The sequence below is a fragment of the Tamandua tetradactyla genome, chromosome 10 (assembly GCF_023851605.1).
Source record: "Tamandua tetradactyla isolate mTamTet1 chromosome 10, mTamTet1.pri, whole genome shotgun sequence".
Taxonomy (NCBI): domain Eukaryota; kingdom Metazoa; phylum Chordata; class Mammalia; order Pilosa; family Myrmecophagidae; genus Tamandua; species Tamandua tetradactyla.
Window position 1 is genome coordinate 54514231 of NC_135336.1, and position 26537 is coordinate 54540767.

The window sequence follows — 26537 nt, forward strand, 5'->3', positions numbered from 1 at the left end:
AAAATTCTCAGAAAATGAAGAGAAAACCTCAAAGATAAATTTTTAACCTCACTTACCAAAGATAATTGTATTCTTATAATTAAATGTGGATTTGATTTACTTCAGTATATTTGATTTTCTCCTAAGGACTTTCTTCCATTATAAAAATTGATTGCCAAGAAGGCTTTCTAAATTAAATAAAATAGAACCAAATTGGTATAAATTACAGAATATCGTAATAATATGAATATTATTCAGATAAAAACTGGATCTCCTAGCTTGATTATATTTGAACATTTATCATAATCCTGCTGTGTTACTTTGAATATCAGTGATGTAATAATACAATATTTTGATTTCTTCATAATTGAATTGTTATGCATACCTTGTAACTAGCTTCTTGATAATACTGAAAATATTTAAGAGCAAGAGTTCTTCATAATGCAAGTATTTTGGGAAGAGCTAATAATTTAATGCATATTAGGAATTTATCCCATCTGAAACTGCTTTCTGATATTACCCCATTTTGTTGTTAGTTTGAATACTTTGTTCTTTAGAAGACAATATTTACTTCTCTCATTACAAGGTAAGCGCAGTATCAACAATATATTTTGATATGTATGTCATATTATTATTGCTGCTAAAATAAACTCAAAATTCTGAATTCTGAAGTCTAGGCAGCACAATTCTCTTTCTGACTTCATCATTGTTATTCAGAACAAAGACAGCAAGAAAGGAAACATCTATGGAAAGCTTTCTTCTCGTTTTCCCTTTCCTAAGAAAATTCAGTGGTCTGTTAAAGTAATGACACAAAATATAAGTTGTGAACTGAAAGAAATAATGCTAATGTGAATTTTTATCAGGAATTATATTAAATCATATTTTTGGTCTTAGTACATTGGATTAGTCATTTTACTCATAGTATGTAGTATGCATTCACACACTATATTATATACATATAATATGTATATTTACAATAAAATATGTTATATAAAATAATGTATTTTAATTAAACAGATATAATATTCTCTGTGTATATATTTGATATTCTTAAGTATATACATTTTTAACTTCCATAAAAGTAATATCTTTTTAGAACAAAAGAGTAAAAATTCAGCACAGATCAGCATAAGACAAGAAAGTTGGGAAAAAGAGAAAAGGATTTGCAGTAATAGGAAAACATAAGGAAAGGTTAAAATTGGATTAGAATATAGAAAATTGCCTCATACACATTCTCTTAGATCTTTCTATGATTTATTTTAGGGTAATGAAGAAAATGCATAATTTAGTATGCATCTGTGTGTGTGTGTGTGTTTTAATGCTCACTACAGAATTTGCATTCAGTTAATTTCAGTGTATCTTTTTTTCTTTATATTTACGTAAGTATGGCAATCCTCCATCATTGTGGTGATTAAAATATCCAAGGTAGGTACCAATATTTTGGTATATGCGTTGGAAAAATATGTTTAGCTTTATATACAGAATACTATTTTGAAAAGTTTTAATTTCATGGTGCTTGCTAAACATTCCAAAAACACTTAAGAGATTTTGTAAATCGTAGTTAGTATTTCAAAGTGAATATAGAAGGAGGAGCCTTTGGTAAAACAGATGTTTTAGTTTCCTAGGCTGCTCAACAAATATCATGAGATGGGTTAAGTTGAACAATGGGAATTTATGCTCAAGGTTTAAGGCTGGAAAAAATTCCAAATCAAGGTATCATCAGGTGTTGCTTTCTTTCCAGGCTGCCAGCAATTCTTGGACCTTGGCTTCTCTGTCACATGGCGATGCACATATTGGCTTCTCTGGCCTCTCCATTATCTTTCAGGTTCTGTCATTCACATTCTACCTGCTTCCTCTGTGACTTTCTCTTTCTGAGTCTGAATTTCATTTCACTTATGAAGGACTCCAGTGATAGGATTAAAGCCCGTCCTGACTGAAGGGGAACATGCCTTAACTGAAATGACCTCAGCAAAATGTTCTATTTACAACGGTTTCTCACCCACAGGAATGGATTAAAGGTGTTTTTCTGGGATATATACAACTTCAAATGAACACAACAGGCAAAACAAAACAAAACAAAACAAAATGTCAGGGCACAAAGCAAATTTATATTCTGGGGTGGGAGTATAATTTAGAGGTTTCTGTTTGAACTATCTTAAAAATCATGATCATTGTACAAATAGTACTTATATGGCAAACCAGGTTGTACTTTCTGATAAAAAGACAAAGGACTCTTGTAATTTTTCTTATAGTACAAATTGAATTATTTCTGCTGATTATGCAATATTCTTATCTAAGAATTTCAGAATTTATTTTTAATAATCTTTATGCCTTTATTATAAACTGTCCCTTATATTAAGTGCCATATGCAGCACGTAACTTTTGAGGATTAGAACAAATATACTATATAAATAATTTGTAAATTGATAAACATAGGTATCCCAATATATATGTTTGTTTTTATAATTAGAAACTTTGTACCATCAATTCTTACACTATTTTGAACCAGAATTTTCATCTAAAAGTATACCCCTTGTGTCTAATAACTGAAAGATAATGACTGTGCCATACTCTTAACTTAAATTTAGAAACTAAATCAGCCCATGAACAATGATTAATGGTCAGTTGACACATTTAATTTTAAGTTCATTTACTTCTGATTTATATACTGATATAATTTGGTTCTTATTGACCAACTTACAATTTTCTATTTGGCCCTTTTCATTTTTTTTTTTTTTTTTTTTTTTTTTTTTTAGAGAGAGGGAGGAAGGGAAGGAAGGAAGGAAGGATGGAAGGAAGGAAGGGAGGAAGAAAGGGAAACATCTTTAAACATTTTTCTTATTTTTATTATATTTTGTTTGTTTGTTTGTTTTTTACATGGGCTGGGGCCGGGAATCGAACCGGGGTCCTCCGGCATAGCAGGCAAGCACTCTTGCCCGCTGAGCCACCACGGCCCGCCCCCCTTTTCATTTTTGTTCTATGTTGTTCTTATTCCCTTTTTAGATTAATCAATTTTATTATTACATATTTAAATTATTAACATTTTTATATAATTATTTTACTAATATTTTAATGATTGCCATACAGAGAAGAGGATACATCATTGATTTAGGAAATGAAGTACAGCTTTTTATTTTTATCATCTCCTTACTTATTTTACAATTTTAAACACCTTAATTTACCACCTCCCTCATTTTGTCAGCCATTCTAATGCCTCTCACATTGTAAATTTCATAAAACATTACAAGTACTTTGCTATAGTCAATATTCACATATTGTACCAGATAACTATTTCTCATTTCTTCCTGGATTTTCATATTTATATCTGAGAATACTTTCTTTCTGCCTAGATCATGTTAGTGTTTTTTGTTATTTTTTAAGTGCAGGTTCTTGTATGACAAATTATCTCTCCTTTTTTTTCTGTGTATGCTTCAGTTCACCTTCATTTTTTTAAAATAAATCTTATTTTTAGAGCGGTTTTAGATTTATAGGATAATTAGCAGACTAGTAAAGAATCCCCATATCAGCCATAGCTAGTTACCGCTAATATTAACATCCTAAAGTAGTATGGTGCATTTGATACAATTAATGAACTAATACTGAGACATTACTGTAATGAGGAGACTGATACCATTTTTTCATGTTTGACTGCGGGCAATATTTAAGCCTCACCTATTTCTTTTCTCCTTGTGTCCTACATCTTGGCAAGTTAATAAGAAAGCCCCTGAAACCTCAATTATGTAAGTGACAAACATTTTCATACCTTTTCGGTGTGTTTATGGTATCATTAGTCTCAGCATCTGAAGCAAATTTTGAGTGGGAATTCTTCTACCTCTATAGTGGACAATAACAATCATTATTTTCTAAGCCCCATATTATTTTCAGAGATCTTTAGAGTCAACCTAATGTTCTTTTCCTGCTCCAAGATCTCATCCAGTATATCAAGCTACATTGATCTGTCATGTCTTCTCATATTGATATTACTAGTATCAATATGAACTTGTGGTTTTTAATGATGTGCCCTAGAAAATATGTTCTCAAAATTAACCCATTCCTGTGGGCGTGAACTCATTTTAAATAGGACCTTTTGAGAGGGTTACTTCAGTTAAGGTGTGGCCCAAGTGAACCAGGATGGATTGTAATCCTATTACTGGAGCCCTTTATAAACAGAATGAAATTCAGACACATGGAGAGAAAGCCATGGGAAGGGGTTGGAAACCAGTGCAACCCAGAGAAACGAGAAGAGGCTGCCATGTGACAAAAAAAAAAAAGCCAAGGTCCCAGGATTGCTGGCAGCCTCAGAGCATCATAATCTTCTGGGAGAAAGCACCTACATTTTGGACTTCCGCTAGCCTCAAAACCATGAACCAATAAATTATTCTTGTTTAACCTAACCAATTGCATGGCATTTGTTTTAGAAGTCAAGAAAGTAAAACAGAATACATGGATTCTTTCATATTTTGGATTATGATCCAATGCCAATTAATTTTTTTGTTTCTCAAATAGTTCGAGGTTTGATCATTTGTACTTCTTTCAGTTGACTTCTATGTTCCTTTCATATCCCTTCACAATTTTATGGGTTTTTTGAGAGCTTGTTTAATTTCTGGTACTACAAGAAGTTTCAGGATCATATTATATAACTACTGCCCTAGTGTAGAACCAGCCATTTTTCTGAGGAGCCATGGTTTCTTTTATTGGAAAAATATACCATAAATATTTGAGGGTCACATTTGCTCATCGCTAGTGTTGCTTCTAAGCCCTCCAACAGAAAAATAAATATATGTGTTTATACAAAACCACGTATAATACACAGTGAATATTTCTATACATATTCATTTGTATTTATATTTAACTAAATATAAGGTCATAGTGATGTCTCCAATATTAATTTATTACCACATGATCATTCTAGCCTACTCCCCTTTCTTCTCTATGAAGTCCCACTCCAACAGTGAGAAACTTTGCTCCCATCATATCCATTTCATTACTTAATTGATCAGTTCTGGTATACTTATAGAGTTGTACCAGAATTGTTTAGCTTCATCTCTATGGGTATAAAACTTTATCAACTAGAGGACAGTGCTAACTTGCAGTTTCTTTTTTCTTTAATTTTAGAGACTCTATGCATTTGCAGAGTTACTTGTGTCAATATATTTTCTACACTCCTTTTTGCAAAGATATTTAATATATTTTCAACACAGTCAGATTGTTTTTTTCATATTCTGGGATTACTCCAACATAAATGATTTTATTTTAATTTGTATACTTTTAGTTTATTTTAATTTGTATACTTTTACTCTTTGTACTATGACTTTCAATGGAAATTGAGAAATGAATAATTTCATGTTTCCACAATGAAGTGTCATACAGACTAGGTATCATCAGCCTAAAGTTACCCACTCTCACCTAATCAATGCACTCCTAATCCCAAAACACTTGGAAACCATTGAAATTTTACAATCTTTACTTTTTTTCCTTTTTAAGAAGAACATATAGGAATCATGCAGTATATATCTTTTTCAGAATTTTTAGACTTTTTTTTCATTAAACAATATGTTTTTAAGTTTTAGCCATGTTTCTTTGTGGCTTGATAGTTCATTTCCTGTTCCTGTCTCTTTATTGCTAATAAACTATCTTCCATAGTTTATTTATCCATTCATTTATTTAAGAAAAAATATTGTTAGTTCTAGTTTTGAGTAATTGTGAATAAAATATGCTATTAATATACATTCAGGTTTTTTTTTTAATGGACATTAGTTTTCAAATCAGTTAGATCAATATCTAGGAGCAGGGTTGTTTGATTGCATGCTAAAATGACATTTAGCTTTGTGAGAAATGGTCAACATCTCATCCTAAGTGCCTGTGAACTATTTTCCTTTCCTACTGTAGTGCTTGAGAGTTCCTGCTTTCCCACATACACACCAAAATTTGATTTATTCAGGTTATATTCCAATCCATTCTAAAAGGATGATAGTGGTATCTCATTTTTGTCTTCATTTGTAATTTCTCAAAGACCAATTTGGTTGGGAATATTTTTCCTTTGCTAATTCTCAGCTGCATATGTTATTAGCTGAGGTTGTTCATATTTTTTGCCCGTTTTCTAATCTCTTTGTTTGTTTTCTTATTATTGAGTTCTATGAGTTCTTTGTATATTTTGGAAACAAATCCTTTATCAAATGAATGATTTGAAAATATTTTCTCCCAGACAGTGGCATGAATTTCATTTTCTTAATTGCATCTTTCTGAGAGCAGTAGTTGTTAATTTCATCAAATCCAACTTATTTTTTTATGGACCAGGTTTTTGTCATTGTATTTAAATACATGCCATTAATCCCAAGGTTACCTAGAGTTTTTCTAGGTGGAAGAACTTTTAAAAAGGAAATTTATTAAGTTACAAATTGAACATTCTAAGGCCATAAAAAGTACAAACTAAGGGATCCAGAGAAAGAGAGCCTCAAGAAAGGCCAGTGTCTCTCACACGGGCAGTCATGTGGCTGGCATCTGCTTATCCTTATTCCTGGGTCCATTGTTTCCAGTGTCTGATGCCAGTGGTTTCCTCTCTAAGCATCTGTGGGCCTTCACTTAGCTCCTTCAGGACACAACTCTGAATTCTGGTTTTCTCATCACCCTATGGGAAGACACATGTCCATGTGTGCTAGCATCTGCATTTCCAAACATCCATGTCTAGGCATCCACTGTCTCTGTCAGCTCTCCAAGCATCTCTAAATATCTATATCTCTGACAGCTGTGAGCTTTCTCCAAAATGTTTCTTCTTTTAAAGAACTCCAGAAAGCTAATGAAGACCCACAATGAATGGACAGAGTCACATCTCCATCTACTCAAAAGATGGCACCCACAGTTAGGTATGCCACATCTCCATTGAAGTAAACCAATCAAAATGTCATATCCACAACTGGGTGTGGCACATCTCCATGGAAACAATCCAATCAAAGTTTCTACCTCACAATATTGAATCAGGATTAAAAGAAACATGGATGCCCCACAACATTGGATCAGGAAAAAAACATGGCCTTTCTGGGATACATAGCCTCAAATTGGCATAACATCTATTCCTAGTTTCCTGAGAATTTTAATCATGAAGTGGTGTTGGATTTCATCATATAATTTTATATACTTTAGCATCAATATGTATAATTTTATGATTTTTCTTCTTTGGACTGTTGAATAGTAACTTCTATTCATTAATTTTCAAATTTTGAAATAATCTTTTATATCCAGAGTAGTTCTTGGAGGTAAAATACATGAATGTGTGATGACCTCACTATTATTTAGGCCCTGGGAGTTTCTCCCTCCATCATAGTCCACATTGCGGATCTAATAGTTTGGCAAAATTATCATTCACATAATTCAACCAGTCTAAGGTTTGAATGGTTTCTGCTCCAGGTAAACAGATTTTTCCTGTGACATTATGTACATACCTGTTTCTGTAGATTTTGACACTGTGGTTTTCCCTGCTAGTTCAGTTCTTGGATGCATTCAAGAAAATTAACTAATTTTAATTTGTTGAGCTCATTTCTTGTTGTAAAAATAAGAGTAAAACCTCCTATAAAATTTACAAGCTCTTTACATGTTGAAGTTGAAACTTTAACTTCATTTCTAAGGAATATTTTCTTTATATAAATTTAGATTTGTAATTCCAGGACCCCCAGGACATTAAGTACTAAACATTTTGCTGTCTTTTTTTATTTCACCAGTTTTCCTGAGAAAGTCAGCTGCCAATCTTCTTATTTATTCTTTAAATATAATGTGTCTTCATCTTCTGGTAGGATTTTAAATTTCTCATTGACTTTTCTTTTCAGGATATTTATATCATATGATTAGGGGTAATTTTCTTTTAATTTCTCTTGCCTGATTTAAGTATCTTGATTCTATGGATTCATACCATTTATCAGTCTTTTAAAAAATAGTATTCATTATTTTTCAGTAACCATACATTCCCAATGTTTTGTAGCTCTTTTTGAAATCATGTATGCATATATTAGAACTTTGTAAGGTCTCAGATATTCTACATGTGTTTTAAAAACTTTTGTTGTTTTTATTTTTTCTATGTGTGTCTTACTGTTGATATGTTCTGTTGATATTCCTTAATATTTACTATTTCTGTCTTTACTTTCATCAATTCTGCAGTTAATCTAATTTCCCATGCTTACCTTTTATTTCTAGAATGTCCATTTGATTCTTCTTTTCCTCCTTTGTGCAATGTATTTTCTCAAATGTATTAATTCTATTTATTTAAAAAAAAACTTTTCTGAACTTCAATATCAGATTCACAGGTGGATCTTCTTATAATGTCTTTATGCTCTTTTTTAGTGAATATGTACCTCTGTCTTCTACATGCCTTTTAAAAAATATTCTATGCATTCGAAAATTAATTTGTATTTTTCATTGTTTGCTCACACCAGAAATTATTTGTGCTGGTTTCTCTGTCATTCAATAATGACCTACTGTCTGGGGAAAACCCTATGTTCAGCCTCTAGCCTACAAACAGAATCAACTATCCATAAAGAAATACAATTCAAAGTTTCATTTTCCCTCTTAAATATTCTTTCTGGGATGGTAGTTTATTCATTCTTGTTTCTTTATCAATTCCTTAGTGTACCTAAAATGGGATTTTAAAACAATTTATTTGGATATTTTTATGCTGTAATTGTCAAGCTTTGGTCTGCTTCAAATTGGTCCATCATAGCCAAATGCAGAAATAATGAATTTGTTTAATTTTTGGCCAAATTTGTTCTCCACCCTTTTAGGTACCCTTTCTTCCACTTGGTTATTAAATCTTGGTTTTCTCTGGGATACTGGTCTCACTTATCTCTTCTTTCAATGCTCATATTTAAAATATTTTCTTCTTATATTCTCTATTTCTATTAAATACTTAACAATTGATACTTTAATTAGAATACCAGAGCAGAGACTTTTTTTTTTCTCTTTGAACATCACCACCAATATGGACTTGATGAATTAGATTTGGTATTTGTACCTCCTAATAAAATGTTTATGAATTATAAAACTGATACGGTTGCAAAATTACATAGTAGTATGCTATGATGGTTTGAAACTGTGTACCATGGAAGAAAAGATGTTCTTAAATTTAATCCATTCCCATAAGTTTAAACCCATTGCAGAAAGGACCTTTTGAGGAGGCTATTTCAGTTAAGGATGGGTCTTAATCCTATCACTGGTGTGCTTTATAAGAAAATGAATCTCAGAGCAAAAGCCATGGAAGAAAGAAGCTAAAATTAATAAAACATGGAAAACAAAAGAGATACCAACACCATGTACCTTGCCATGGGCAGAGGAGCTAAGAAATTTGGCAGCCAGTCTTTGGAATAAAACTATCACCTTGGTGATGCCTTGTTTTGGACATTTTCACTGCCTCAAAGCTGGAAGCTAATACATTCCCTTTATTTAAACCAATCCATTTCATGGAACATCTTAGGAAACTAAAATATACACTTTTCAAGTATTCCTGCAACCATGATAATTTTACAAAAATGTGATAGAGAAATACAGAAGAGATTTCGAATGGCTACTTTGAAATGGGCCCAGTTACAACACAACTTGCTCAATAAAGTGTCAGAAAATCCCTGAACTAGAGGATAGAATGCATATTTTTCTGGGTCATTTTCTGTAATTATATTTATAAGCAAATAATTATTAATAACTTAGTTATAATTTCCAGTGCTCCCAGTCCTGGGAAAATCATATATCCTTATTAATAAACAAACTTTGCTCATTAAAAGCAAGATTTCTAAATATTTATACCAGAACAGGTAGAAGCAAGTGGAAAGGTGATCATATCGGGAAAATCTGGATAATTTATCCAGCTTTATTTCTATTTATGATATTCTAGCAATTAAAAAAACATTTTCTGAGATATATTTTATTAGTCATTAATTTACTGCTTAAATTTTATTCTGTTATATAATTTGTAGTCTCTCACATAGGAAACATTATTACAGAATTTCATCTGGTTAACTGGACTGTATTTTATTATGATTAATAAATTTATTTTAATTTTCAAATGGAATATAGACAGCATATCTTCACACCTGTATTTGCTCCCAAATAAGGCTTAATAAATAACTGCTTAAATTTGCTTTTTGCCATTAATATCTCTAACTAAATACAATGTATAATAAGTACACATTTATTAGGAACAACTAAATATAGTGAAGTGATAATTCATTTTTAAGTGCTTTGTAAACTATTAAAATGGCACAAGAAGCAAAGATAACATCACTTGATTGGATTTTGGAAATATCTTCCTAATCAGCCCTTGTGTTCTCCATATAGGGAAAGAGATGTGAAGAGAAATATCTGAGATTAAATGAGTAGAGTTAATGAGTCAGTCTGTATTCCTACCATGTTCCATCTAAGAAATTCCTAAGTGCCAAGTAGAAACCATTCCCACACATGGACATAAGCTCCCCACTAATTGTTTTCACAAGTAAACTGCCAGGTCATTTGATACTCAAAAGGGTCTGGAGCATGAAGTAATTTTGCATATAAGAGGGGCTTTAACTAAAGTCTGATGTCCCCCACAATGCAACTATTCGGTAGGGATATGAACTTTCCATGAAGGTAGTTCAAATAACTCACACACTTATTCCATGGACGTTTCACCCTTAACATATATTTCCTGGGTATGAAAAACATTTTAATTCTTATGGAAATGATTATGAAACAGAATCATCCTAAATGTTCAGATTAATTCACTCCTTGTTTATGCCCTCTAAATTTAAATATTTTACTGTGGCCAAATATATTTGAAATGAGAAGAAATTTCAATAAAAAAAGGTATTCAAAACTTCAGCTTACAACTTCAACATTTAAAGAAATTGGAAGTTGCCATTCACCTTTTTATAATATGTAAAAACTCAACAAAGTGATAAGTAACAACTTTTCTTGGACCCTTAAGCGAACCGAAATCAGTAAGAAAATGTCTGAGAAGTCCTGCTCATGGCCAAAAGCCATTGTGTGATATTTCAGGCTTGACCGTAGGCAATTAAAAAGGCTTTTCCAGACAGACAGGTATGATGGGAGAAAACTGCCCTCCTCCACATTAGACTTTTTGCAAGTATAATGCATTCTCTGAAAGGAGTTTCAGTCAAGCTCTCAGCCTCCATGGGTCACGCTTTTGTGTGTGAGTTTATGTGTGTGTGTGTTTGTGTGTGTGTGTGTGTGTGTGTGTATTTCTAGCCCAAATGATTCCACCAAAAGGTCTTCCTGTGGCAGGATAAAAACTGACGCTTTCCTTGGTTGCCTCTGAGAACTTCTTATTGGCAAGGAAAGTGGAAGATCTTGAGGACACTTTTTCCCCCTCTTGCTCAGCACTTTTCCCCTACTAGTTGCCTTCTCCCTCCCTTTATACTTTAGGTCCAGTAAAACTTCAGGAGCCTTTTGTTTGACTGCCCTTAGCAGTGAGATTCCCCACACCTGTGCTAATCCAGCTGACCTTTGACCCGCGGTGCTATTCCATGTGGAAAGAGCAATAAAGGAATACTGGCATCTTTCCTGAATTTAGACTGTTTTCGTAATTACAATAAGTGAGTAAAGTCCTTACTGCTACTTTACTTTGGCTTAGTTGTCTTGACTAGGTACTTTCAACATCTAGCAGCTCAGCCCTTCACAATTGTCATCCCAAAACCAGAAATAGAGGCTCATCCTGAGAAATATAAAAACCAAGATCTGCTTAAGTAGAGCAGAAGCTGATGTAGGCATAAGATAACAAAAAGTTTAAATAATGTAAAGATGATTAGGTGGAATCAGAGTATAGACTAGCATGAGAATGAGAAACTCCCAGAGGAATCAGTATTAAGTTTCAGGGATGCATTTTCTTTTGGGGTTTACTCTTCAGGGACTCCACAAGAGTCTCACATTGACGATCTGAGAAAGATCTTCTCTTAGTTTTGGCAGGGTAAGATAAGAGTCTAACCATTGTGAAAGATACCTTCTCCATAATGATGTACTACTTTCTAATACAAAGAATTTTATTGAAGAGTTGTGAAATGCTCTGCTAGTTGGAGGAAGGAATTGTTCCCAACATAAGTCCAAGCCTTTTGTCTTACTTAGTTGGGAGACAGAGTCAACAGAGGTAAAGGGTTTAAAGAAGTAGATTTGGAATGTGAGCAATCAGAGAACAAAGGAGGGGGTATAGGAGAAGCTATGGGAAAACAATTTTGAAGGGCAGAGCTCTCAGACACAGATCCACCAAAAGACAATGATTTAATCAGAAGTTCATATAATCCTCCATGTTCCCTTCAATTTACCATCATATACACAGGGCTAAAGATAGTTTTGTTTTTGTTTTTGTTTTGTTTTTTTCCTGGGAAGAGGTACATAATGAAATGCAAAGACAAGGTGCAAGAGAAAAATAAGTATAATCGAGGAAATTGAAGATTCTGGTACCTTAGCTACAGCAAATATCAATCAACCCCCTCTTAGCAATATTAACGTAAATCCTCAAACTAAATATCTATTTAACTCAGTTTCTTATACCCAATAAAGCATTATGTCATTCAGAAAGACAAGAAAAGTAAGAAGAGTCTGGAGAAATAAAGTCATCATCAGAACCAGATAGGTTATAATACAAATGTTAGGATTTTCAGACAGGAAATTCAAAATAACAGTACCACATATGTTAAAATACATAATGAAAAATTAGATAATATATAAAAACCCTGGTAATGGAAGTGGAAATATGGACATTTTATGAAAGAATTGAAGGGGAATGCTAAAATAATTTTTGAAACACTCTAATAGAAATGAAGAATTCTTTTGGTAGGCATGTCAGTGAGCTCAAAGATAGGACAGTAGAAAAATCCCAAATGGAAGGAAAAGAGAAAAAATAATGAAAAGAAAAAAACATGAAGAGAGAATCATGTGGTAAAAGTTGCTATGTGGTGCGTCATGAGACCACAGCTCAGGCACAACAGGACCTTTCAGAAAATGACTGCTTTGTTACTTACATTGTCTAAATGGTCCACAAGAGAAGGGAAAGAGATTCCATCATGCTAGGTCTCCTGGAGAGGCTAATTACTCCAGCTAGAATGGGTAAATGGCAGCTCCACAAGCCCTAATTTGCTTCAGAGAGGAGAGAGACAAATCTGGGTGGCCCAAGGGTGGGTTCTTTATACAACCCAAGGGGAGGGGACCCTGCCCCTGAGAGGTACCCCTTGGATAACAGCTGAGATGACTAATTTCCAGTTTAAGGGGTTTAAGGTATGTTCAGTCCTTTTCATGAGACCCTACATCTCCCCAGACTGTAGAATGAAAATATGCTAAAGATCTGCACACAACAGGAAAAGAGACAGAGTTGGGGATGGGCTGGGAAATAGTCCCTAGGTATGTCCTTGATTTCCACCAAAGTCTACCCTATATCTGGCTGCCCTAAACTCCCACCATCCTGGGAATTGTGTACAGGGTGTAATGGTGGAGGGGAAGTGGGATTATTCCTTCAAAGTGTGTGAAAAAGAGTCCTAAGTGGTGTACCCTTAGTCCCTATTGCGGTCCAATCCTCATTTGTAAGAATAGATGTGCAACAAAGTTTGGCTTCTTTCCCCACCCATGTCCCATTTCTGTGCTGGAAAGTAGAATAAGGCCATGTTTTTCTTCTGGGAAACTGCTGAGTTCAGCTTCCAGAGGACCCCAATAAGGCAGTTAGTCCATACAGTAAGAGAGATGTCAAGGTGTAGAGGCTGAAGCTCCTTTTTCAGGCAGTCATTAGTTCTCCACAATGCTGGCTGCCCATGGGTGGTGGATGATATGGAAGCTCCAACTATTTCTGAGCATCTGGCCTATGATTGAGTGAAAAGTGGGCTACTTGGAAAGAGAAGATGACCTCTGGAACCCAAAGATGTGATGGAGCCAGTTTGCCAAAGTATCCATGTATTTATCATGTTCACCAAAGAACTTGCAAGTCAAGGCCATAGTTGCAAATGGTATCTATCATGACCAAGTCATAGGACATACTTAAAGGTGGTGGGAGAGAGATGATATCATCCACTTATCATGAATTATCCAGTACTGCTCATCTGGGAATCTGCCCTAAATGTCCTTTTTTGATTCTGGCTTGTAGTTGATATACCTTGTGTTGGTAAATGGTATATTGGGCCATTTTAAATGAGAGAATTACTCAATTTAAGGGGCCCATAATTCGTTGGTGTTGGAATTTCCATGTTCAATTCAGTCATGGATTTACCAGGGGTGGAAGCTGCCAGGGGAAATTCAGCTATATCATGGAATTCACCAAGGGTAATTCATTGTCCCCTACCTCTGGACAGGGTTCATTGTGTGCTTTTCTTGCACGAGGATCTCTAGCATCATTTAGAATGAAAAGCAGCTTGGTGCATCCTTTATGGTCTATGTTATTCCAATGATATTCTTCATGATTCAGGTCCTTGCCTTGAGCATCAACATGAGTAGCCTAGATGATGCTTTTACATATGATCGCTTTTTCCAAAGATCCCTTTTCTATCCTAGGGAACATTTGATTCTCCAATCACACTTCTTCTCCTTGACAAGACTGATAAGCCATTGGCAACAGCCCGTGAATCAGTAAACAAATAAGTGTGGATGCTTCACTGTGATTGTCCTAGGGTGCAGAGGACTGCATGTAGTTCATCCCACTGGGTGATTTCTCCAGTGTCAAAACTGGTGTACAGTCTTCCCAGGGCAAAGGAAATAGCAACTGCTTCCCAATGAATGCCAGATAGCTTCAGCTTTGTTGATCATTCAGTGAACCAGCACTGAGCATCTGGGGGGCAATTTTTGAGTTCCGGCTCCCAAGATGGCAATGCAGGGAGGGCATAAAGGAAAACAAAACAACCAAATGTAATGAAAAGGAAACAGTTACACATGTGGTTAACATTAATCACACTCTATCAATAATTACTTAAATGTGAATGGTCTGAACAAGTCAACTAAAAGACATTGTAAGAATGGAATAATAAATACAAACAATAATACATTGTTTCCAAGAAAACTACATTAAACGTAAAGAATCAGATAGGTTAACATAAGTGAATGAGAAAAGTTACACCATGCTAAATTTAATCAAAAGAAAGTTGGAGCAGCTATATTACCTTGAATGGAACAGACTACAGAAAAAGGAAGATTAATAGGTTAAAGAAGAGCTTTACATATTGATAAAGACGTACATTCTTCAATAATGCATAACAATCCTAAGCATGCATGCACCTAAAACCCGAATGTCAAATACATCAGGCAAAAACTGACAAAATTGCAAGAAAAAAATTAAAAACCTATTGGTATAAGTAAAAATTTCAACACTCATCTTCCTATAAATGATTGATCAAGCCCACACAAAAAAATGAGGATGTAATGAATCTGAAATTATATATCAATTATATTATCAGCTCAATATAATTGTGATTTATAAAATTCCCTCAAACAATAGCAATATACATATTTTCCTCAAGTTCACATGGAACTTTCACTGAGATGACCCAGGTCATTAAACATACCTCAACGAACTTAAAACATATAAATCATGTAAAATATGGTCACAAAACACAATGGAATTTAATTAGATATCAGTCAGTATAAGACATGTGGACATTTTTCAAATATTTAGAAAAATAAAACACATTGCTTTAAAATAACAGACCAAAAAAAATAGCTATAAGAGAGAAAATTTTCAAAAAGCAACTAAACTAAATAAAAATACAATTTACCAAATTTGTGAGGAGAAACGAGGCAGTTTTTAGAGGAAAATGTATGGCATTAAATGCATATATTAGAAGGGAATGCAAATTTAAATTCAATAACCTAAGTTTTGTTTCCACATTAAGAGACAAGGGAGAGAAGAATAATTTTGGTCTAAAGCAAATTTAGAAGAAGAAAAATAAAAACTAGAGCAGAAATCATTGAATTAGATAAAAAGTAAACAATAAAGAAAATTAAAGAAACCAAAATCTGGTTGTTGTAAGAAAATCAATTAAATTGATAGACCTCTATCCAAACAAACCAAGAAAGAGATAAAACACAAAATGTCAATGTTGAAATTGAAAAAGGAGGGTCATCATATTAGAAAAACAAATATATATATATATATATATTTCAGAAAGGAAGAAATAAAACTTCTTTGTTTGTAGATGATTTGATTTTCTATGTAAAAAAGCCCAAATAATCTATAAAGAAACAAACCAAACTGGAATTATTAAACAAGTAGAACAAAATTTACTACATATCAGCAATGAACAATTGGAATTTGATATTTAGGGAAACACAATCCCATTTGCAAAAGCACTGAAAATATTAAATCCTTAGGTATAAGATGCCCACAGGTTTTATACATGGAAAGCTACAAAACTCTGGTGAAAATTAGAGAAGTTTTGAATGAATGGAAAGATATTCTATATTCCTGGGCTGGAACAATCAATATTGTTCAGATATCAATTCTTCCAAACTTAATATATGGATTTATTGCAACCAGAATCCAAGCTTGTTTTCTGTAGATAGCAATAAACTATTTTTTAAAAAATTATATGGAAAGGCAAAGTATCTATAATAGCCAATGCAATACCAAAGTTGTGGAACTTATGCTATCAGATTTTAGGGAACCACAATATAGAAACACACACAGCACAATCAGGTGAAAGATTAGGCACATAAATGAACGACAGAAGGTAGTGAAGTCAGAAATGACAAACATAAATGTTGTCAAATAATTTTTGACAAAAAATAAAAACAATGCAGTGGAAAATATATATTATTTTAATAAATTGCTGGAAAAATAAGCAAAGTTTTTAAAAAGATAAAAAAGCAGACAGACTTCAATCCTTTCATAAAATTTAACTCATCATTGGGAAAAATGTGAAATATGAGACTAAAACTATTAGAAGAAAACACAAGGAAAACTATGGTGACCCTGGCCATGCTCATGAAATACCAACAGCATGATACATGAAAGAAAAAATAAGTTGTACTTTGTTCAAATTAAAATCCTCTGCTCTGCAAAAACACAGTTGAGAGAAAAAAAAAGAAACAAAAGATTAGGAAAAAATATTTGTAATCTCTAATATAGGACTTCTTCCAAAATACATAAAGAACTCTTAAATCTCAGCAATAAAAAAAAAACAAACTGGCTAAAATACGTAAAAGATCTAAACAGACACCTCACAAAAGAAGATATACACATGGCAAGTTAGCATGTGAATGGGCATCCAACACCTGTCATTAGGAAAGTGCAAGTTGAAACAATGATGAGCTGCCACTGTATGCTTATTAAAATGCTAAAATACTAAATTCTCACCTACAGTTGCAGGTGAGGATGCAGAACAACTGCTACCCTTATTCACTGCTGGTGGGATGCATAATTCTTCACCATTTTGGAAGACAATGTGTCAGTTTCTTACAAAATTAAACATAGTTTTAGCATGTGAGCCTATAAACACAATCATAGATATTTACCCAATTGATTTGATAACTCTTCCCACAAAAAACAAAATGACAAATAAATGGTTAGAGCAACTTTATTTACAATTGCACAAAACTGGAAGCCATCCAAATGTCTTTCAATAGGTGAATTGATAAATAAACAGTACATTCATCTATAGAACACTATTCAATGATAAAAAGGAATGTTCTATCAAGACACACAAAACATGGATGAATCTTCAATGCATAGAGGCATACCTTGTTTTATTGCATTTGCTTTATTATGCTTCACAGATATGATTTTTACAAATTGAAGGTTGTGTCAACCCCACATCTAACAAGTCTTTTTGGCACCATTTTTCAACAGCAGGTGTCCATTTTGTGTCTCTGTGTCACATTTGATAATTCTTATAATATTTATCACTTTATGATCATTCTTATATAATATATTATATATTTATATCATAGCAGATATTAATATGCCTGTTACGGTGATCTGTGGAACTGTACTCCTACAAAGCAGAAAACAATAAATATTTTGTGTAAGGAATTCATGTTGTAAGCCAAGATTAGACAAAACTAGGTCTGTTGTACCAAACAGTTAGCCAAGTTGTGAATGAAAAGGAAATTGAAAGTGTATTCCAATGAATGCACAAATGATAAGAAAGTGAAATACTTTACTACTGATATGGAGAAAGTTTTAGTGTTCTGGATAAAAGATCAAACCAGACATAATCTTCCCTTAAACCAAAGCCTAATCCAGAGAAAGGCCCTAATGATCTTCAATTCTGTGAAGACTTAGAGAGGTGAGGAAGCTTCAGAGGGAAGGTTTGAAGCTAGCAGAGGTTGCTTCATTAGGTTTAAGGAACAAGCCATAACTGTAGCATTAAAGTGCAAGGTGAAGCAGCAAGTGCTGATGTAGAAGCTGCAGCAGTTAGCCAGAAGATATATCTAAGATAAATGATGAAGATGGCTACACAAAACAACAAATTTTCAATGTAGGTGAAACAATTATATATTGGATGATGCCATCTAGGGCTTTCATAGCTAGAGAAAAGTCAATGTCTGGCTTCAAAGCTTCAAAGGACAGGCTAACTCTATCGTTAGGAGTTAACGCAGCTGATGACTTGAAGTTGAAGCCAGTGCTCTTATGCCATCCCCCAAATCCTAACTCTATAATCAAAAAGCAAAGTCTAGATAGCAGTATATAGATTGATGACATGTTTTACTGGCTATTTTAAATTCACTGTTGAGAAATACTTTTCAGAAAAAAAGATCTTTCAAAATATTACTACTCATTGACAATGCATCTGGCCACTCAAGAGCTCTGATAGAGATATGCAATAAGATTAATGTTGCTTTGCTGTCTGTGAACCCAACATTCAATCTGCAGTCTATAGATCAAGGAGTAGTTTCAAATTTCAAATTCTAATATTTACGAAGTATATTTGGTGATGCTATCACTGTCATTGTTGTGATTCTTCTGACAGATATGGGCAAAGTAAATTGGAAAACTTCTTGGGTATTTGATGTTGAAAGAATACAGAATGTTCAATAGATTTTATAAATCCAGGAATAGATAGCACAATACTATCTGATGGTAGCACAATATTGTAAGAACAGTGAACAAAGATGACTGTGAGTATGTTTGAAAGAGGAAGGCTAGGGGCATGTATAACACCAGAAAGAAAGAAAGATAGAAGATAAAGACTGGTACTATATATTAGTGAAACCTGGTGTGGTCAATGATGGTGATTAAATGTACAAATATAAGAGTTCTTTTACATGAGGGAGAGTACATCATTGTCACTATTGCAAGGTACTGAAAATAGGATGTTTTGTGTAAAAAATACAATAAGTGCAAACTAGAGTCTATAGATAACAGTACCATTATAATATGTTTCCAGTAAACGTAACAAAGGCAATATACCAAAGCAATAAGAGGGGGATATAAGGGAGGGGTATGGGATACTTGTTGTTGTTGCTGTTTCTCCTCTTTGTTTTATTTTATTAATTTTTTTATTCTTAATTTTTTCCTCCTCTTTCTCTGTGGAAGAAATGGAAATGTCCTCATAGAGATTGTGGTGGTGAATGCATAACTATGTGATTATACTGGGAATCAATAAATAGTTAAAAAAAATAAACAGAAAGAGTCTAGCACTGGAGAAAATGTGGAGAGAAGAATGTGCTGTTCCCTATTCAGTGTTGGTAGGGAAGTAGGTTGGAGTAGCCCATCTGGACGGCAATGTGATGGTTACACAGGAGGCTAAGCATAGGATCACTACATGATACTGCAACCTTGTGATCAAGTATATACTGGGAAGAACTGAAAGCAGGAACATGAATGGACATTTACACATGGATGTTCATGGCAACAGTATTCACAGTGTGCAATGGATACAGGTGGCATAATGGTACATCGAGGGATGAGTAGAATGGTGGTGTATACATACAATAGAATATTGAGTGGTTGCAAGAAGGAATGATGATGTGAGGCATGCAATTAGGTAAATAGACCTTGAGAACAGTTTGTTGAGTGAAGTAAGCCAGAACTGAGAAGACAAACGTTATAATGCCTCACTAAAATGGATGAACTCTAATGTGTAAACACTGAGAGATGAATTCAAAAGTTTCAGTTATAGCTGGGTCACAGTGGCTCAGCAAGCAGAGTTCTGACCTGCTGTGCCAGGGACCCAGGCTGGATTCCCAGTGCTTGTCCATACAAAGGAAAAAAAAAAGGTTTAGGTTATCAGGGGAAGGCTTATTGTAAAGTTTCTTAGATTGTAAACTCTTACAGTAGGCACATCCATTCCTGACTTGTAATGGTTATTTCTAATTCTGAGATGCTGAGCCCTTTGTATATAACCTGGCATTTATCCCTTGAACTTTGGGTATTTGTATGACACATGAGACACAGAACTAGATATGTGCAGTTCAGAAAGTCAGCATTACCATATATAGAAACTGTTTAAAAAGCTGTAAAAGAGGTCAGATTTAAATTAGAGATATCAGTGAAGCAAATCTGGTTAGGACTAAGGTAAATAAGACTAAAGGGTAGACGATGATGCTGATTGTTTTTAAACTTCAACTTCTGTGTGAGATCAAAGGAAGAGATGTTTATTTGGTGGAAAATTTATATTTTCTGTAGCAGACTATCTAATTTATCTTGTATGGCCAGTTGATTTGAACAAAATAATGAAAGAAACCTTGAATGATGAGTAAGATCTTATTTGAAAAGGGTTAGTGCGATGTCCCAATAACTCCCAAAGTAATTTGTGCAGAAAATAAAAAAAAAAAAGTATTTGTAAAGCCCCCTTGAGAACTGAGGAAAAATGTGGAAACATTAAAGTTTGCCAGCTGGGGAACTCCTGGTATTCTCATAAGCACTGGGAAATACCAATTTAATAGGCTGAGCTCTCAGTCTTTGCATGCGCCCTTGTGAAACTCAATCCTGCAAAGGAGAAGCTAAACCTTCTTATACTTATGCCTGAGTCATCCCCGGAGAACTTCTTTTGTTGCTCAAATATGGCCTCTCTCTCTCAGCCAACTTGACAAGTAAACTCACTACCCTCCCCCTATGTGGAACATGAATCCCAGGGGTATCAATCTCCCTGGCAATGTGAGGTGTGGCTCCTAGGGATGAGCCTGGATCCAGCATTGTGGAATTGAGAAAGACTTCTTGACCAAAAAGTCTTTTGGTCAAGAAGAGACATGAAACAAAATAAAGCTTCAGTGGCTAGGAGATTTCAAATAAGGTGGAGAGATTTTTCTGGAGTTTATTCTTGTGCATTATATAAATGTCTTTTGCCAGATTTTAGTGGATTAGACTAGCTAGAAGGAAATACCTGAAACTGTTGAATTGTATTCCAGTAATCTGGATTCTTGAAGACATTTATATAACTATATAACTTTTACAGGGGACCATGTCTGATGCTCCTTTTATCCAGGATATGGACAGATGAGTAACAACATAAGTCAAATAAATAAATAATAGGGAAGAATAGGGATATGGTAGATTTGGGGTGCTTCTTTTCATTTATATATATTTGGTAAACTAAAAATGTTCAAAAATTGACTGTGGTAAACTCAAGGAGGCAAAATGGCCACATAATGAGGTGTGGAATTTAGTTCACCCAACAGAGCAGCTGGTAAATGATCAAGAATGGTACAAAACAACTGCTGGGAGAATATCAGTGACCAGACATACTGCACTGTGTGAACCAGTCTGGAGCAGGTGAAACGGATGAGATCCCACACAGAACTGAAAGTCCCCACAGCTGTAGAAGCTGGTGCCCCTCCCACATGACACAGAAGACTTGTTTCCCCAAGGGAAAGGAAACAGACTTTACTATTAGCAAAGGCTTAGCTAACCAAATCTTCAATTGAAGAACTAACAAATTCTCCCTGCTGTAAACAGAACCCCAGCACAGATAAACCTGGAATACACACTAAAGGAGCTAGGAGTTTTCACCCCAGTAGACAGAAGTGGTGCTGACTGGGGAAAAAAAAAAAAGTAGAGGATTTTTTAGTTGTACAGCACAAAATACTGAAAAAAAAAGCCTGGAGAACAAGAAAAGGGGCTACATAGAGCTTGAAGGCGTACCTGCTGCAGTGAATGATGTTTGATTTAATTGACTGGTGCTTAAATGAGAGAGCTCAACAAAGCACAGCCAAAGCAGCTCAGCATACCTCATCTCAGCACTTGCAGCTCAGCTCAGGCCTTTGGGCAGAAAGGAATCACCCCGGGAAGGTTGTTGGAACCCAGAGACCTGGAGAGAAGGCCAGCAGAGATCACCTTGTGCCTTCCCACATAAGACGAACCTCAGTTGAAAGTTAGCTGCCTTTCCTCTGAAGAACTACCTATTTTTAACAAAATAAAGCCCCTTTTATTGAAAGCCAATCCATCTCTGGTGTGTTTCATTCCAATAGCTAGCAAACTAGAACAGAAGGGAAAGGAAGGAGAAAGACTAATGAGAAAATAATCACTGAAAATTTCCTATCTCTTATGAAAAACATAAAATTACAGATCCAAGAAGTGCAGCATAACCTAAAAGAATAGTTCCAAATAAACATACTCTTAGATACTTACTAATCAGAATGTCAAATATCAAAGACAAAGAGAGAAAAAATTTGAAAGCAGCAAGAGAAAAGCAATCCATCACATACAAGGGAAGTTCAATAATACTATCTGTAGGTTTCTCAGCAGAAACCATGGAGGTGAGAATATAGTGATATGATATATTTAAGATTCTGAAAGAAAAGAAACTTCCAGTCAAGAAGTCTATACTAAGCAAAACTGTCCCTCAAAATTGAGGTAGATATTAAAATATTTTCATACAAAGAAAAAATCATTGATACAAAAAATTTGTGAATAAGAGACCAATTCTACAAGAATTAACTCAGAATGGACCAAAGACCTAAACTTTAGAGTTAAGACCATATAACTATTAGAAGAAAATGTAGGGGAATGTCTTAGAAATATTGTAATAGGAGGTGGTCTCCTAGATCTTACACACAAAGCACAAGCATTGAAAAAAGAAATAGATAAATGGAATCTCCTAGAAATTAAACACTTCTGTGCATTGGAGAACTTTCTCAGGAAAATAAAACAATAGCTCATGCAATTGCAGACAATATTTGGAAACCACATATCAGATAAGGGTTTTGTATTCAGAATATATAAAGAGATTCTTCAAATCAACAACAACAAAAAGACAAAGAACCCAATTAAAAATGGGCAAAAGACAGGAAAAGAGACTTTTCAGAAGAGGAAACACAGAAGACTAAAAGACACATGAAAAGATACTCAACACCCTGGCTACTAGGGAAATGCAAATCAAAGCCACAATGAGATATCATCTCACACCCATTAGAATTGTCATTATAAAAAAAAAAAAACAGAAAATGACAAGTCCTGAAGAGGATGTGGAGAAAGAGGCACACTTATCCACTGTTGGTGGGAATGTAAAATGGTACCATCGCTCTAGATGACAGTTTGGTGGTTCCTTAGAAAGCTAAATATAGAATTGTCATATTATCCAGCAATCCAATTACTAGGTATATATTCAGAGGAACTGAATATAAGGACACCAATGGACATTTGCATGTGGATATTTATAGCAACATTATTCATGATTGTCAAGAGATAGAAACAGCCCAAATGTTCATCAACAGATGAATGGCTTAAAAAGCTGTGGTATATACACATGGTGGAATACTCTGCAGCTCTATGACATAATAAAGTCATTAAACATGTAACAACATGGATGAATCTTGAAGATATTATGCTGAGTGAAAGTAGCCAGAAACAGAAGGATAAATAGCATATGGTCTCTTTAATATGAACTAATATTAGTGAGTGAACTTTGAGAGTTAGAATTAAGAACACATGTTATCTGGAAATAGAAAGAGGGTAGAGAGTGGGCATTTGGTGCTGAAGAAATACAGATTGTGCCACAGGACTGAATGTAAAAATTCAGAAACGGATAGCACAATACCACCTGATGGTAGCACAAAAATATAAGTACACTGAATGAAGCTGAATGTAAGCTTGGTTGAGGGAGAAGAGTTATGAAGCCAGAAGGAAAGATAGAGGATAAAGGCTGAGATGGTATAATTTAGGAATGGCTAGAGTGGACAATTATATTGGTTAAATGTACAAATAAAAAAATATTTTTGCATGAGGGAGAACAAATTAATGTCAACAATACAAGAGGTTGAAAATGAATGGTATACAGGAAAAGGTAAATCAATGCAAACCAGGGTCTATAGACAACAGTAACATTGTAATATGCTCCCACTGGGTGTAACAAAGGCATTATGCCAAAAGTCATATGTCAACAAAAAAGGGACATAAGGGAGGGATATAGATTCCATGTGGAAGAAAAGGAAATTTCTCCATATAGATTATGGTGGTAAATGCCACATCTATTTACTTGGGTTAGATTATATGATTTGTTAATAAAATTGTTTAAAAATGAACAGAGAGAACTAACTTTTGGGAAGATGGCTGAATAGAACAGCTCAAGACCAGCCTTGCTCCATGGAAAAATTAGAGAAGGGGCAGGAAAGTGACTGAGACTGTGATCCAAGAGTGCAACTGACCTGGGAAACCCTACTGCACCACATAGGGGGCCCTTGTTGCAGAGGTCAAGGAACTGAGAAGCAAAAAGCTGAAGCCTGGCATGGAGGTGTGGAGCCCATGGGAGTGCACAGACAGAGAGAGAGGGACTAGAAAGTAAGCCAGGCTACGTTTTTTGAATGCTTAACCCTCACCAGTGCAACCCCATTACCGGTGACTCACCCTATACCCCAAGCACCCAAACCCCATCACCTGCTCCCGTTCCCCACACTCCAAGCATTCCCACCCCACCAGCCCCCAGCACATGTACCTTCCCCACACTCCCACCTCAGTACAGCCAACCCACCTTTCCTGCACCCCTCCCAAACACTACCTCCTCCTCACTGTTTCCTGCAGGCTGTTGCCAGCGCATGAAGGGTACATGCGCTAATTTCCATACCCAGGCTACCATGCCCTCCACCCTTAGTGTAGACAGCTTCACCCCACCCACCCTGAGCTCCGTGCATCAGTTTACTATACTCCTAATCCCAGTCCCCAATCATGGTCTTCAGCTCTGGGAACTTCAATTTACAGCACTCCTATACCTGCACATGTATACAGGCCCTCAATCACATCATTCAACTCTGGAAACTTCAGATTATGGCAGTTCCAGAGCTGATCATGTGCATGCCCTCAATCACATTTCCCAGCTCTGAGAAAGTGCTGACCTGTGCTGCAAGATCACATCTGCCCCCAACCCATGAATGCATAACACCAACCTGCTGCCACAGATCTACACATGTGCATAAAGGGCCCCATGTCCTAGACCAGCACACACCAGGGTCATGCCTCCCAGACCAGTGCACCTGCACAGCTGCATCCTCCCTGGCTGCTGGGTGCCCACGTTGACAAGTATCAGTTTAACATTCCCCAAAACTGTATCTATACCTGCCCTGAAACTAATCACTGTACTGAGTTCCTTGCCCCATATCCTGCTCCCTGCTGCATATCCATCCTGAAAACCAAGGCCTTAGACTACTGAAAGAAATCAACTCCCAAAGAAAATCGATCAAGATATTTACATGCAATAAAAACAACAGAAGATCACTAAGCATATCACAATGCAGATACAGCCCTGCCTAATGACCAGATTAAAACACTAGAGGAGACACAGACATTAGAACAACTAATCAAAGATGTTCATACAACTCTACTTAATAAAATAAGTGGGATGGCAAGTGACGTAAAGGAAATCAAGAAGACAGTAGAAGAGCATTGTATTAGTTAGAGTTCTCTAGAGACACAGAATCAACAGAGAACACTCACAAATATAAAATTTATAAAAATGTCTCAGATGACTGAGGGAATGCAGAGTCCAAAATCCGCAGGGCAGGCTATGAAGCAGATGACACTGTTGGAGGATCTGGATGAACTCCACAGGAGAGGCTTACCAGTCAAAGCAGGAATAGTTAGTTTTTCAGAGGAAAGGCAGCTAACTTTCCACTGAGGTTCTTTCTTCGTGGGAAGGCACAGGATGGTCTCTGCTGGCCTTCTCTCCAGGCCTCTGGGTTCCAACAACTTTCCCTGGGGTGATTTCTTTCTGCATCTCCAAAGGCCTGGGCTGAGGTGCAAGTGCTGAAATGAGGTATGCTGAGCTGCTTGGCTGTGCTACGTTGTGCTCTCTCATTTAAGCACCAGCCAATTAAGTTAAAGGTCATTCATTGCATCAGGCATGCCTCCTAGCCGACTGCAGATGTAATCAGCGACTGATGAGGTTCACATACCATTGGCTCATGTCCACAGCAACAGAGCTAAGTGCCTTCACCTGGCCAAGTTGACAACTGAATCTGACTACCACAAACCTAAAGACGAATTTGAAAAAATAGATAGAAAAATAGCAGATATCACAAAGATTATAGACTCCATTGACCAAATAAAAAAACATACTAGCAGCAAACAACACCAGATTTGAAGAGAAATAAAAAAGAATAAGTGATATAGAGGACTGGATAACTGACTTTGAAGACTCAAAATAGCAAATGGCAAAATGATTGAAAAATTTGAATTCGATCTCAGG

At 35.2% G+C, this 26537-nt stretch overlaps 1 long non-coding RNA gene across 3 annotated transcripts in view; it reads left to right on the forward strand.

Moving 5' to 3' along the window:
- Window positions 1–370: 370 nt before the first annotated feature.
- Window positions 371–26537, forward strand: part of LOC143647934 (uncharacterized) — a 75264-nt gene continuing 49097 nt past the window's right edge. For all 3 annotated transcript variants that reach the window (XR_013158263.1, XR_013158261.1, XR_013158262.1), the window contains exon 1: window positions 371–565. This is a non-coding gene — a long non-coding RNA (uncharacterized LOC143647934). The remainder of the gene's footprint in view (window positions 566–26537) is intronic.